Here is a 14,061-nt window from a genome sequence, read left to right on the forward strand (position 1 = left end):
TCACAAATAAGAGATTACATTCCACCCGTGTGGATTCTGGACTTGAGTCTTATGCAGACATCTCCAAGGAACATTCTTGGCCTGATGTTGGCCATAATTTCGCTATTTCTCAGTGGAACAATGACCGATTTCACAAGCACTCGGTCCGCCCCCCTATCCTCCCCCTCATTTCACATTATGCAATTCAAACCACGGCTGATTTAACTTCCAAATGAGCCCATTCTATCACCATTGCATAGTGGTGCAAAATTGGACGGGGTTAGGTCAGCGAGGGGGGCAGCAGAGTCAACGACGATGGAAAGTTTCTACCGATATGAAAAAAAAGGGGGCGCACGGGGGTCCCATTTTTGCACAAAATTTGCGTGCACGTTTGTCGGCCTCCATTCTGCAAAAAATGTTTTATTTTTGCCCAACCACGGTGCTAAATTTAGAGAAACCGTTTTGTTTGCTCTGAACTGTGCGGGGGGCGAAGTGGCGGAATGGAGGTCCGGCAATCCTGCAGGGCGTCACCGGAACGTTTACACGTGACCCCGTGTGAACAAATATTCAAGAGGGTAGCAATTGTGCGCTGCTGACCTGTACTTCAGTGTTAAAATGTATCTGTAATCCACAGAAATTTAAGAATGAGTTTTTTGCCTGTGGTAATTTCAGATTTTATTTGCAAAATTGCATTTAAAGGAGCAGTCACCTGATTTTTGACAAGAGATTACAGCATTGTAGGTTGATTGCAGCTTTTACGGCCAACAGTGAATCCGTTCCACAGTGTTTTATTGTAATATCGGGAAATTTACCTTGGCAGAGTTGAACCTGATGCAGAATGTCCGTCTTGGCCTGAAATGATTCACAGCACAGTAATAATTTGACAAATTTCTTCAAAATATGCATTCTTCAACCTATAATTTATTATACCATTATTTGTTGTAAAAAATGAATAAATAAATAAATTACAGCTCTTTGCAAATGCACTCTGGATGAAGGCCTCCCCACGTCGTGTTGATCATTGGGCTTATTTTGGGGCCTTACTCTACTTTACGAAAGTGTAAAAGTTTTGTTAAACACTCCCATTCATCTTTCCGCATAAAACTACAACATGCATTTTATTTTCATCCAAACGGCCAAATCTGCTCCAGAGTTTTCTTGCTTTGAGTAAAGGCTGCTGGATAGCGTGAATCTAGAGAGCCACAGACTAAACGGTATTGTAACTAATTGGCTCAAAAGTGAAGACATCACATTTATCCCTCTAAGACCGAAACTTGAGGAGTTATCTACAACTCAGGCTGTCCGCCTGTTGATGCTGGTTATATTTACTGGCGAAACGTCGTACTCGAATTGTAAATGTTGTAGGTTTACTGTCCAACACACCGGTGTGCTGAACTAGTGACGAACTGGCACGTTTTGTTTACGTGGCAAATCTTACTAATTGGCTGTGTCGGGTAGTGGCGGGTTTAATGATACATTTATATTTGCACGATCTAACCCAAAAAACATCTACGGATATTGTACTGTTCCACGGAGAGACGGATTGGAGTCTTTTACTCCGAGCAAAGGGGTTCGCTTAGCATATATTAGCTGAATAAGCCCTAAAACTATAGGCCCCAATGTTTCCAATCTCGTGCGGTTATCAGTGACGGACGTGAGAAGACAATTTTTCACATTGTGCGTGGCACTCTTAAAACTATCATTTGCGCTTTCCTGCAAACTCTGTGCACTACACGAAAGGGGAATGTCAGCTTAAGACAGGTTAAATATCACATGCCTGTGACAGCTGGCTCGGCAGGACACTTCACCACCTAGGAAATCATATGCACTCATTAATACGCGTAAGTCCAGTCACAACGGGAGTATTTAATATGCTATATGAAAAAAGAAACTGAATTCTGCCATGTGAATGTGGAATTCTCATGGCTATCGAAGGCAGCCCTGGAAGTTGATATGGTAAAAACAATGTTAGTGCCACTTACTACCATTTTTATTTTACCAGGTAAGGCCCACTGAGCTATAGAGCTCTTTTCAGAAGCGACCTGGCCACAAATTATAGCTCAACAAAGTGGCTTATCACGTGGACATTTATAGCAGTTAAACTCTAAATGCATGTTTCAAAATTTAAAGGAAAAAACTGGAGGATCTGGAGAAAAATCCATGCGACCATGGGGAGAGAGAACTTACAAACTCCAAATATAGAGGCGTCAGGTTCAAGATCGAACCCACGACCTCCTCCATACCAGGGGAGGAAGATAATATCTCGCCACCGCGGCGACCCCTACTTCAATAGGTCTCGCTTATTCAAGTCTAGACAGTGCTCACTGAAGCTCTGTCGGGCGAGGTTTGCCCCACATCTATCATCCACAACACCCGGCACGACGTGGTAGAGTGATCACTTCCATTTAATTTTCGGCCCATTCAATCAATCAATTGCTCTTTGAAGACCTCCCTATACCGCGTCGCTCACGGTCGTGTTGACCACGCTTTACCACGCTGGTCGCTATGGGCTGATTAAGGGAGGGGGTCCAGGACCACTTCTAATTATCAATTGCCCCTGATGTTAGCCGTAGCCAGGAATCGGACTCGGGGTTTCTGGGTTTAGGATTTGCATTAGTTTGGCGCTTAAATGCACCAGCATTTCACTGGGTCTCATATCTCGTTTCATTTCATTCATGCAGTGTGCAGTTGTGATTTTCTTATATTTTTTACTCCAGGGGACCCCCTATGTGGCACTAGGAGAAGCAGCACCGGCTGATAATCGGATATCAGTCTCTCAGTAGAGGTGTGGGGAGGGGGGGAATGTCGTGATTGGTCATTCCAATATATAACTCGGGAGTAATGATCAAAGTTGGACTGTGACACCAGCACACAAACACCGTACTCTATCGAATATCGTCACGGGATCTCTAACGTCCACTGTGAAACAGACGGCGTGTACTTATGATTAATCCACCTTAAGTATTTACCGGGGGGGGGGGGGGGCAGCCAGGGGCTATAACCACAAACGTTCACACAAGCGGCAATAACTCGCTCCCGCTGGGCCATGTGACTTGCCCGTGGTGTAGCAAGTAGCAAGCGGGAATTTAGATTTGTGGTGGCGGACACTCTGCAAAGCAACCGCACGCGTATTTACCATGAGCTGCTTCTGAGGATCAAATTCATAGTGCTGCCGATGCCTGCGTGGAAAATGATAAAGATCGACTGTTAATTGACACCGCAGAACTGTGGAACACATTTTTAAATGATAAACGGACGATTGAATGAGTTGCCATGGAGTGTCGGGGGGAGGCGGTTGAGCCCTCAGTGGGGACCGCTTGAGGGGGGTGGGTGCTTAGCCCCCCACCACCCCCCCCCCCTAAATTTTTGCAATCAAGCTTAAGAAAAATATTGACACAAAAATTACCACTGAAGCGATTGGTATCTCAGCCTTTCACCTCATTGGCATATATAACACTTTTTCAAGGTTTGTTTAACTATTGTATGCGTCATGCCCCCTCTGAGTTGGTATGTGCACCCCTCCCTTTAAAAAAGTCACACTACAGGGCTGTGTTGGAATATCTGATACAAGCCTTTTTGTATAAAACTGTCCATTTTAAGCAATTGGCCTACAGATGACTGTGTGATTTTTGTTTAGGTATATTGCTGTTGTGAGCTTTATTTTTCCCTTAACCCATTTGGCTGTTAATGTCAACACATGGGGCAAAGCATTTCATATTAATTATGGAGCCTTCTTCGTTGGGCCACACATGCCGAGAAGAGATACCACTGGTCTGTATTCATGCTGAACTTCTTTCACACCGTACGCAGCCAACCGTGCTAATCGGAGGTGCGTGGGAAGAACAACAAACTAAACACAAAAGCAGTTTTTAGAGAAATTAGTCTTTCAATCTATATATAAAAGTGCATAAGTTCCAGTGGCTTTTTAATATCGGAAGGAAGAGCGTTCCAGACGGCTGCAGAAGCGCATTTGAAAGTGCGCGATGCGGTGACCGCCTTTGTTCGATGGTCCGCCAAAAGCCGCTGACCAGAGTTCGTGTGATGGTTTATTCTCCTTGGCAAGATCAGCGAGGTGTTGTGGTTCATTTGTGGCGAGCACTCTGTGTGGTGTAATGAGTTTTACCTGTGATAGCAAAGCATGACCAGGTGGTGGCATGCACAAGAGCGCCCGAATCACTTTCACAAGGGTGGAAAGTTCAAGGTGCGGTCAGAATCAGAATCATCTTTAATTTTTATTTATACCGGAGGAATCCGATGAGCTGTGACGCTCTTTTTCACAGATGTCCAGTAGGTCAGGCAGTTGACTCAAACCGATGAGCTACCCTGTTTGAGTACCACTTTGAGAGTGAGAGAGAGGGAGTCATTGATGGAAATTGCACATTCCTATGGTGGGGGGCGAGTATCCAAAGAATAACCGCCTTTGACTTCCCCACAAAGTGGTACCCATTTTATCGACACAGGAGGGATGATGGATTGAGTCAACGCCCAACCAGCATCTGAACTCTTCTACCTCCTGATTGTGAGCCCCTACCCTCCATTGCTGAACCATGGTTCTGAATCGGTGGTGGTTCCTTCATTAATCCGATGGTCCCATTGGACCTGTGAGTTGCCGTGTTTTAATGGTAAGTGTGAGTTTGATTGTTTTACTGGAATTCAGTTGGCTTGCTGATGTCCGCGTTTAAACCACCCTTTTGGCGTTTTTTTTCTGTAAAAGAAAAAAATATCGACAGTTTTAGCGCGAGAGCGATGCTATTGCTTTCCCATCCCCTTTAGTTTCACTCTCAATGACGTACAACAACAACAAAAAGGTACGGGTTTTTTGTTGTTGTTGTTGTTGCTCACGTTATACCCAAACAAAACCCAATAAAATGTACGTCATCAGCGCAACTCGTATGGGTCAAGTCAAATGCAAGCGTACACTGGTGCTGTCCAAAATATTTCACAGCACAAGTTCTGAATAAGTGTTGCGTTAGCCTTACACAGTACGGTAAAAGCCAAATACTCATTGTAAACGCCATTGCAATGTTGTTTCAGTTGATACGTATATTAATCAACAACAGTGTTACTTTAGACAAAGTGGGAATTTAAATGAACGTTCGCCAAGTTTGATTTCTGTTTTAAATCGTTACATGGTCACTGGATTATGAGCCGAGCGACAATTCCCCCCAAATCTAAATCCGTTACATTTTGCAAGAAATCAGAAACCGTGTTGCAGTGTCTCACAATCGATTTTGCAAAGTGATTATCTCATGCGTAACATCTGTATTGTGCACCTTAATGTGGTGCAGTACCTTGCTTCTTGATAACGGTATACTTGGGAAGAGCGTCCACGAACAGCTTGAATTCGTTTGTGTGCTCGAAATACAAGGCCACATTCCCACCCTGAAAAAAAAAACATGAAATCAGTTCAATCGTGCAAGTTAAACAGCACACACCAAGGTTTGAATTCAGAACAATGAGAATAAGTTCCTGTACGTCCCGTTGTTAATTAACTGCCGGACGAAAGGCCTGCCATGCCATGTGAGTCATGGGGGAAGTTATTTGTTTGTTGACAATACTTCCCCCATGCTGTTCAATTATCACTTGCTACTCATGTTGACCATCGCCGGGAAGCAAATTCCGGATTCTGGCTTCGTTACACTGTGAATCAAAACTAAATTTGTTTTTATTTTGCCAAGTAAGGTCCACTGAGCTACAGTATATAGCTCATTTTCACGAGCGATTTGGCCAAAAGTTATAGCTTAACGAAGTGCCGTATCATCACGTGTAAATGTATAACAACAGCCAAATACTCTAAACGCGTCATGTTGATTCTAAATGTGGAGGGAAAAACCGGAGGACCCGGAGAAAAATCCACGCGACTACGGGGAGAAAGAGACACGCAAACTCCGAATATGCAGGCGTCAGGGTCGGGATCAAACCCATAACCTCCTGTATACCATTCGAGGTAGTTAACATCTGGCCACCGTGGCGTCCACTGGTCCATCCATTTGCACTCATTGCATAACTAAAATAAAATATGTTGCTTGTCCATACAATTCTTTAGACGGTATTGTGTTGATGCATGCAGCACCCTCATGAAACACTCATCTCTGTTGGCAACCAGACGTAGAAGTTCCATGTTCCTGTGGCAGGGGCCAGTTTCACTGTTGCCTTGTTTTCCCACAAAGTGGTGCTCATTTAATCGACTTTGAAGGGATGATGGATTGAGTAATCCCTCAACCAGGCGAGGCACGCAATGAATGCAGATTACATTTTTATTTGACTGGGTAAGGCCCACTGAGCTATTTAGCTCTTTTTCACAAGTGTTTTTTTAAGTTTAGTTTATTTATGTTGGTATAGCCCTCTGAGCCATTCGGCTCTTGAATCAGGTGCACCCACAACAAACTTAAAAACAGACAAAAACACGAACAAGAAAAACATCTTAGAGTGACCTGGCTATCACAAATGATAGCTCAACGAAGAGGGGAAAACCGAAGGACTTGGATAAAAATCCATGCAACCACGGGGGGAGAGACGCGAAACTCAATAATATACAGCAGGTGCCAGTGTCGGGACCGAACCCACGACCTCTCGTATACCAGGAGATATAGTTAACATCTCGCCACCGCGGCGCCCGGTTCATGAAAGATCTGTCTGTTTGGTGTCTGCCATAAAACTAACGAACAGAGATGTTGTCTCTCTCGGCCGAGATCGGTGCATGCCTTTCGCATGGAGCATAGTCATCAGTAACGGCATTGGCAATGCTGAGAGGACAGGCTTGCTGTGATGATGCACTTACTCCTTCTGACTTAAATTGCAGGAGTCGTTCATCTTTTTGGTAAAAAATGTCCTTCGTCACTTGGCAGATGTAGCCCTTGGGCATGTTGAGCTATGGGGTGGAGGGAGAGATGGCACAAAGGATGAGAACGAGGAGACCACGCTTCAGTGAGAGAAAGTATCCATGTGCTCAGACACACAATCGGGAGATACTCGTCTGGTGATAGACTTGAAGCAACTGTGGGCATTCCACCGTACCATTATGGGGGCCAGCCTCTCTATAGAACTACCGCTGTTCCCACAAAGCCGTACTTATTTTACATGACCCCAGTGGAATCAACGGCTGTGAGTTGAACCAAGACCAAGGTTCGAAATGAGCACTCTTTGATATTTCCCAATTGCGAATTTGAGCACACTGGCACCGCGGCACCTGTCTGGAAAATGTATTCGTCGTCGTCGTCATCGTCGTCGTCATTATCGTCATCATCGTCGTCATCATTATCGTCATCATCATCGTCGTCGTCATCGTCGTCGTCGTTGCCATCAGCCATGATCAATCCACTGCTGGATCAACTTTTTACCCCCACATCTGCGTGGGGGGGGGGGGGGGGCGGCGGGGGCGGTACACTTTCTATAACTTTTTGATTTAGGCCTTCTTAAAGGCTCTTATAATTTAGCTGACGGACAAACAACGTAGCGATGGGCCTTCATAATAGAAGTCGGATAATAAAACGGTATTCATCGTAGGAATGAAGAGCTTAAATCACCTTGTAGAGGGTGACGAATTGAAAGTTGCCTTTTTTCAAAAGGCAAATCCTCCCAGAATCCAGTGTGTGCCACTGTCCCGAACATTCATTCAAATATTTACCAGATGCCGATTGTATTACCTGCAGGAAAAAAACCCCCAGAAAAATCACCGTTACAATGTGAGCATGATTAGTGCACAGTTTACACTGACACAGATACGCATGCAGAGACACACAGAGATGGAGACAGCGAGACAGAGAGACATGGAGATACGTAGAAGCACACATAAATCCATAGACACAACGGGCAAATATATTCCGTATAGCGTCTAAGAGACTGCAAGCACTGCTAGCGAGCACGGAGACATAGACTCGGAAATACACACTGGTGCATGCACTGAGAAACGGACGCACACAGAGACGCAAGGGAAGTTGGCACTCGCTAGGAAGTTGATGCAAAAAGAGGAGCACATGGATCAGAGAACGTACACATGTTGGACTCATCATAGTGACTGTTCGGAAAAGTAAGTGGGTTTGGGACAGGAAATGTCAATGGAAGATAATATGGATGAGATTAACATGAATGAGGCTAACAATACGTTGGATGAGACTAACGAAGGCTGAGACTAACATTGAATGAGACTAACAATAAGATGGATGATACTAAGATGGGTGAGACTAACAATGGATGAGACGAACAAAAAGATGGATCAGACTAACAATATGATGGATGAAACTAACAATGGATGAGACTAACAATGGATGAGACTAACAATAAGATGGATGAGAGTAAAATGGATGAGACTAACAATGGATGAGACTAAGATGGATGAGTCTACCAATACGATGGATGAGACTCATAATGGATGAGACTAACAATAAGATGTATGAGACTAACAATAGATGAGACTAACAATGGATGAGACTAACAATAAGATAGATGAGACTAAAATGGACGAGACTAACAATGGACGAGACTAACAATAAGATGGATGAGACTAAAATGGATGAAACTAACAATGTACAAGACTAACAATGGATGAGACTAACAATAGATATGACTAACAATGGATGAGACCAAGATGGATGAGACTAATAATAGATGAGACTAACAATGGATGAGACCAACAATAAGATGGATGAGACTAAGATGGATGAGACTAACAATGGATTAAACTAACAATAAGTGGGATGAGACTAAGATGCATGAGACGAACAATGGATGTGACTATTAATACGATGGATGAGACTAAGATAGATCAGACTAACAATAGATGAGACTAACAATGGATGAGACTAACAATAAGATGGATGAGACTAACAATAAGATGGATGAGACTAACAATGGATGAGACTAACAATGGATGAGACGAACAATGGATGAGACTAAGAATGGATGAGACTAACAATGGACGAGACTAAGAATGGATGAGACTGACAATAAGACGGATGGGACTAACAATATGATGAGACTAACAATAGATGAGACTAAGAATGGATGAGACAAGCAATGGATGAGACTAACAATGGACGAGACTCACAATAAGACGGATGGGACTAACAATGGATGAGACTAACAATACAATGGATGAGATTAATATGGATGAGACGAACACTGGACGAGACTAACAATGGATGATACTAACAATGGATGAGTCTAACAATACAAGCACTTGCCTCGAACAGTTTGTTGAGGCTATTTGGGGGGACCTTTGTTTTTGTTCACGATCGTGTGTCCTGGTGACTTCACGCTGCGCGTTAACGGACGCAAGCTCGGCTCATCTGTACTCTGACGCCCGCCTGTGGCATTAGCTTTACATTTCAGTGAGCCCAGCGCTTGGGTCAACGTTCTTTTAGCACCACGTCCGGCAGCCTTTGTCTCCCCAGTGGTGAAGTTTACCAACCGCATCAGGTATTCATTTAAGGCTGAGTCGACCGAGAGGAGACCCCAGGATCTGTGCAAACAATCGCCACTGATGCTAGCTGTGACCGGGAATTGATCCATCCAGCACCACCAGCAGCAGCACAGGTGGTGTGATTGATGGACGAGGAATGAATGAGAAGCACGTGAGCTGATTTCATCGCTCCGTCTCCTTCGGTTGACATTCCAAAGAAGTCGCTCCATTTCTTGGACGTTCACTCCGTTTTATTTTTTTTTACCAAAATGCGAATCGGTGTAATGTACAGTAGTTACTATCAGCGGGGAGAATGCAACAAGGCCTAGAGTTAATGGAAGTTGCTCATCGTGAACGTGACGCGTTCTCACGAGAGATATGCTCAATCAACACGCACTGTAAATTAATACGATCACTCGGTAAAATCCACGTGCTGTAGCCAACACAAACGAGACAACGGGCTGGCATTCGTGTCTGGTGCCCCGAATTTTCACATTCCCATTGGAACATCCAACACAGTGGTACTCATTTTGGACACCCAAAGAATGATGATCTGAATTGACTCATCACTGAAATTCGAACTCGTAAGCGTGCTGTGTAAAAGTCAATCGCGTTAACCAACAGTGCCATCCAGTGCAGAATACAAGGGGGAAAAGTATAGCCAAAGAATAGTACAAAAGTGAAGGCTTCGTTGGGTTAGATCGCATAAATATAAATGCGTTGTTAACCTACCACCACCCGATACAGCTGAAGAGTACGGGTTGTCACGTAAGCATAACATGCCAATTAATGACTACATCAGCACACCGGTGTGTTGGAGAGTAAACCCACAACATTTACAATTTGAGTACGACGTTTCGCTGGTGCTTACAATTAGCCACATCAGGCGATTTGCTGGCAAACTTTACTAATTGGCTGTGTCCGGGGTTGGTGGGTTAACAACACATTTACATTACACGATCTAACCCCCCCCCCCCCTTATTATGGATAATATTGGTCGCGAAAGCCTCCCTGTTAAACTGAAGAAGAAGAAGCCAAACTTTAATAATAGGTAACTTATTTTGTTTTAACCACGGGTTAATGAAACCCAGATTCTAAGCCGGGACTCGGGAGGCGTCAAGCTCAGCACTCGGGGCTGCGAACCGTCAGGCCGTCTCCGCTCTGCAGCTCGTCTACGAACGCGGTGTTGAATTACACTCACGACACCGCGTTGTATGCCTTCTTCTCTTTTAAACCCAAGTCAATTACAGTGGGAGTCGTTACGGAGTCACTTACTTTACAGTCGTGTCCAAACAGACCTTGGATATCTGCAATTTCCACGCAATTGAGCGCCATGGCTACTTCGAACTTGCTTGTACTGTGCCGTTGAGACTAACTCGGCATGCCCCGAGTACTGTTTATGATTTAAATATTTATTTTAACCAGTTTCCTCGAGACGAAAATAGAATAACGTTGGGTTTGGGGTAGAGGATGTTAACGACCCGTATTTGCATTCAGGTTCGGCCCCATAGTTCAAAATACCTGTGCGTATCTCTCCACAAGGTGGGGGGTTTTACATACTCAAGCATATTTATTGATACTCTCATCGTCGATATTTTCCAAGGGCATCGATTTAGTATAGCACAGCTAAAGTCGAGCTCGGTTCAACAGCAGTGAACCAGCGTCACTGAGATTCTGGATTCCAGGACAGTCAATGGAAGAGTCCATCAATTGTCTCTGTCTTCAAAATGAGCGTGGGCCGGCAACTCGTCTGCAGTGATGAAGCTGAACCAGCGGTGGGAATTCGGAGATAAACTTCCCGTCCATCACTGGCACTGCCAGACAAGCGATGGCGAAGGCAGTCGAATGTCACAACGACCTCTGTTGACGTCCTTCGAAGCCGCCTTCGTTGTGTTCACCACCTCAGAGGGACAATGCGTTGAGTTAATCCCAAAGTGGCGTTTGAACTCACAGGGTTGATTGTGAATTGAGTGGTCTAATCCCAGCACCACCATGTATAGCATAATTCACTGTTAAACATTATTTTCACCAAGTTTGACTTCTTTTGTTAGATATTTATCACACTGAACATTGACCTTTATTGTGTTTAAAACGCTGTTTTCTACTGCAGGTCTCCTTCCCAGAAGAGACCTCTAAATAAGTGTTTTCCCACTGGTTGAAAATAAAAAAAAATTCGTATCCATTTGGGCAGCCAAATAGAGGTGTTGTGACGAGTGTTTGACTGAACGATTGTAAGATAGCGATTGCCAATCCTCGGCTAATTCCGGCTCAGCCCATCACCACCTTTTTGGAGTGGTTGATCAAATAAATTACACATTTTTGGTGAGTCGAGCGGTCGTTCTATGGAATGTGGAATTTTCACAGAGATGAGCACTGCTCCACTGGCCAATTTTTCATGGACACATTTTAGGTTTTCAGCTGATTGTACACACACACAATGCAAAATGTGCAATTTACCATCATAGTTAAAAGTCAGACATTTATTTTCAACCACGTCATCAATTATGTTGTGTGACTGTTGTTTGACAACTGGTCATTCTGGTTTTGTGACGTGCTTGCTGTTCCAAGAATGCTTTTCGTGGTTGTAGTTGTTGAACTTGTTCTTGATTGAAATGCCAAAATTCTACATATGCATTTCTGGAAGCAGAAATTTGTTAAAAATGTTAGATTTCCATGCCTCGGTCTGTGCCTGTCTTTCTGTGCTTTTCTAAACATTCGTATCGATCTCTCCTTGTCCGCCTCCACGACTTCTGTTTGTCAGTCTCTCTCTCTCTCCCTTCCTCCTTATGAGCCTCTCTGTACCTCTGTTTCCCTTCTCCGTGTCTCTTGGTCTCTCGTCCTGGCCCTCTGTGTTTGTCTCTATGTCCATGTTGTTTAATCTGTCACTCTGGCCCCTTCTCCTGTCTCCCTTGGTTGTTATTCAGTCCCTGCGCCTCTGCATCTCTCTGTCACCTATCTTTCTCTGCTATCCTCCCTGTCTCTCTCTCTCTCTCACTTGATCGGTCTTTGCCTCTGCCACGAGCACAGCGTGTGGCAGATTGATGCAATTGGTGAACCTGGACTCTTGGGGGCATCAGTCTACCACCACATGCTCTGAACGTGTAAACCTCGCACTCGTGTATGTGTGTGTTCTTTTAAGATAGCTGTGCTGGGAAATCTGTGCTATGTGCTCCCAGGCAGGCCCGGACTGGCCATGGGGCAGCAGTCCATGGGGTCAATGCCCGGTGGGCCGGTCTGTGTGGGACACGGGGGGGGGGGGGGGCAATACCACGCCCAAACTGGACACCTTCATGAATTTATTTTAGTAGTTTACAATTAAGATAAAAAAAAAACATAATTCATTATATGCACCCGCGATTCCTCATGTGAGTGACAAAGCGAACCCCTGGTTAGGCACTGCCTCACCAACACTTACTTTACCTGGAATGGTACCTTCTACAAACACAATGAGGGTACCCCTATGGGTCCCCCCTTGTCACCAGTGATAGCCAATGTCTTCATGGAGAAGTTTGAATCAGACGCCATCCAGACATCCACCCTTCGTCCTTTCCTGTGGAAGAGATATGTGGATAACAATTTCGTCATTTGGCCACATGGCCTCCCAGCAGTGAACCATTTCCTAGACCACATCAATTCCAGACACCCATCCATCAAATTCACCATGGAAGTGGAGAAAGATGGCAAGCTGCCATTCTTGGATGTTCTGTTTGAGAGGAGGCCTGATGGCTCTTTGGGACATTCTGTTTACAGGAAGGCCACCCACACAGATTCCTACTTGAAGCCTGATTCCCACCACCACCACCCGGCACAAAAAAATTCCTTCATCAAAACACTATACCATAGGGTTCATTGCATTTCTGACCAACACCACCTGGCCAGTGAATGAAAACATGTACATCTGGCCCTCCAGATGAACGGATACTCTGACCATACTATCCGCCAAGCTGTTTCTCCCACCATACAGAAACAACCACCTGACACTCTGATCAAAATCATTACGTTGCCATACATAGCAGGCGTTACCAAAAAGATTTCCAAAATTCTAAACAAACACAAGATCCAGGTCCGGTTCAATAGAGTACACAAAATCTGTGATCTGATCCCATCCGTAAAGGACAGCATTCCTGAATTACAGCACCCCGGTGTTTACAAATTGAGTTGTACCTGCGGTGACTGCTATATCGGGGAGACGAAACGACATATTTCTGACCGAATTTCGCGAGCACAAATCAGATTTGAAACGCGGCAGAACGAATTCTTTGGCCGTAGCTGATCATTGTTTCAACACAGCGGGTTCTCATGATATTGTTTTCTCCGATACCAAAGTACTCTGCAAACCTCCCGGATACTACCAACGATTTGTGCATGAAGCCATCCAGATATACAAACATAGACACAACTCCAACCGAGAGGATGGTTTTAAATTGAGCAATCATTGGAAAGATGTCATCAACCAAGTCAAACTTTAGCTGCCTTATAATTGTACAGCCATTTCCATTTCTTCCAGTTGGTTGTACTCGCTCTCGTGCAGCGTGCCATCGCTTCTCCACCCCCTAACCCCTTGCAGCATAACAAAAGGCGGCTTAACTTAGCCCCCCCCCCCCCACGGCCCGTCCTGGCTCCTCCCCCCCCCCCCCTTAACCTGTATATAATCTCGGATCTCTTAGAGCTCTCTTCACTTG

This window comes from Petromyzon marinus, chromosome 30 (genome assembly GCF_048934315.1).
Source record: "Petromyzon marinus isolate PM22_M1 ecotype Great Lakes invasive population chromosome 30, UKy_Petmar_22M1.pri1.0, whole genome shotgun sequence".
In the NCBI taxonomy this organism is placed as follows: Eukaryota; Metazoa; Chordata; class Hyperoartia; order Petromyzontiformes; family Petromyzontidae; genus Petromyzon; species Petromyzon marinus.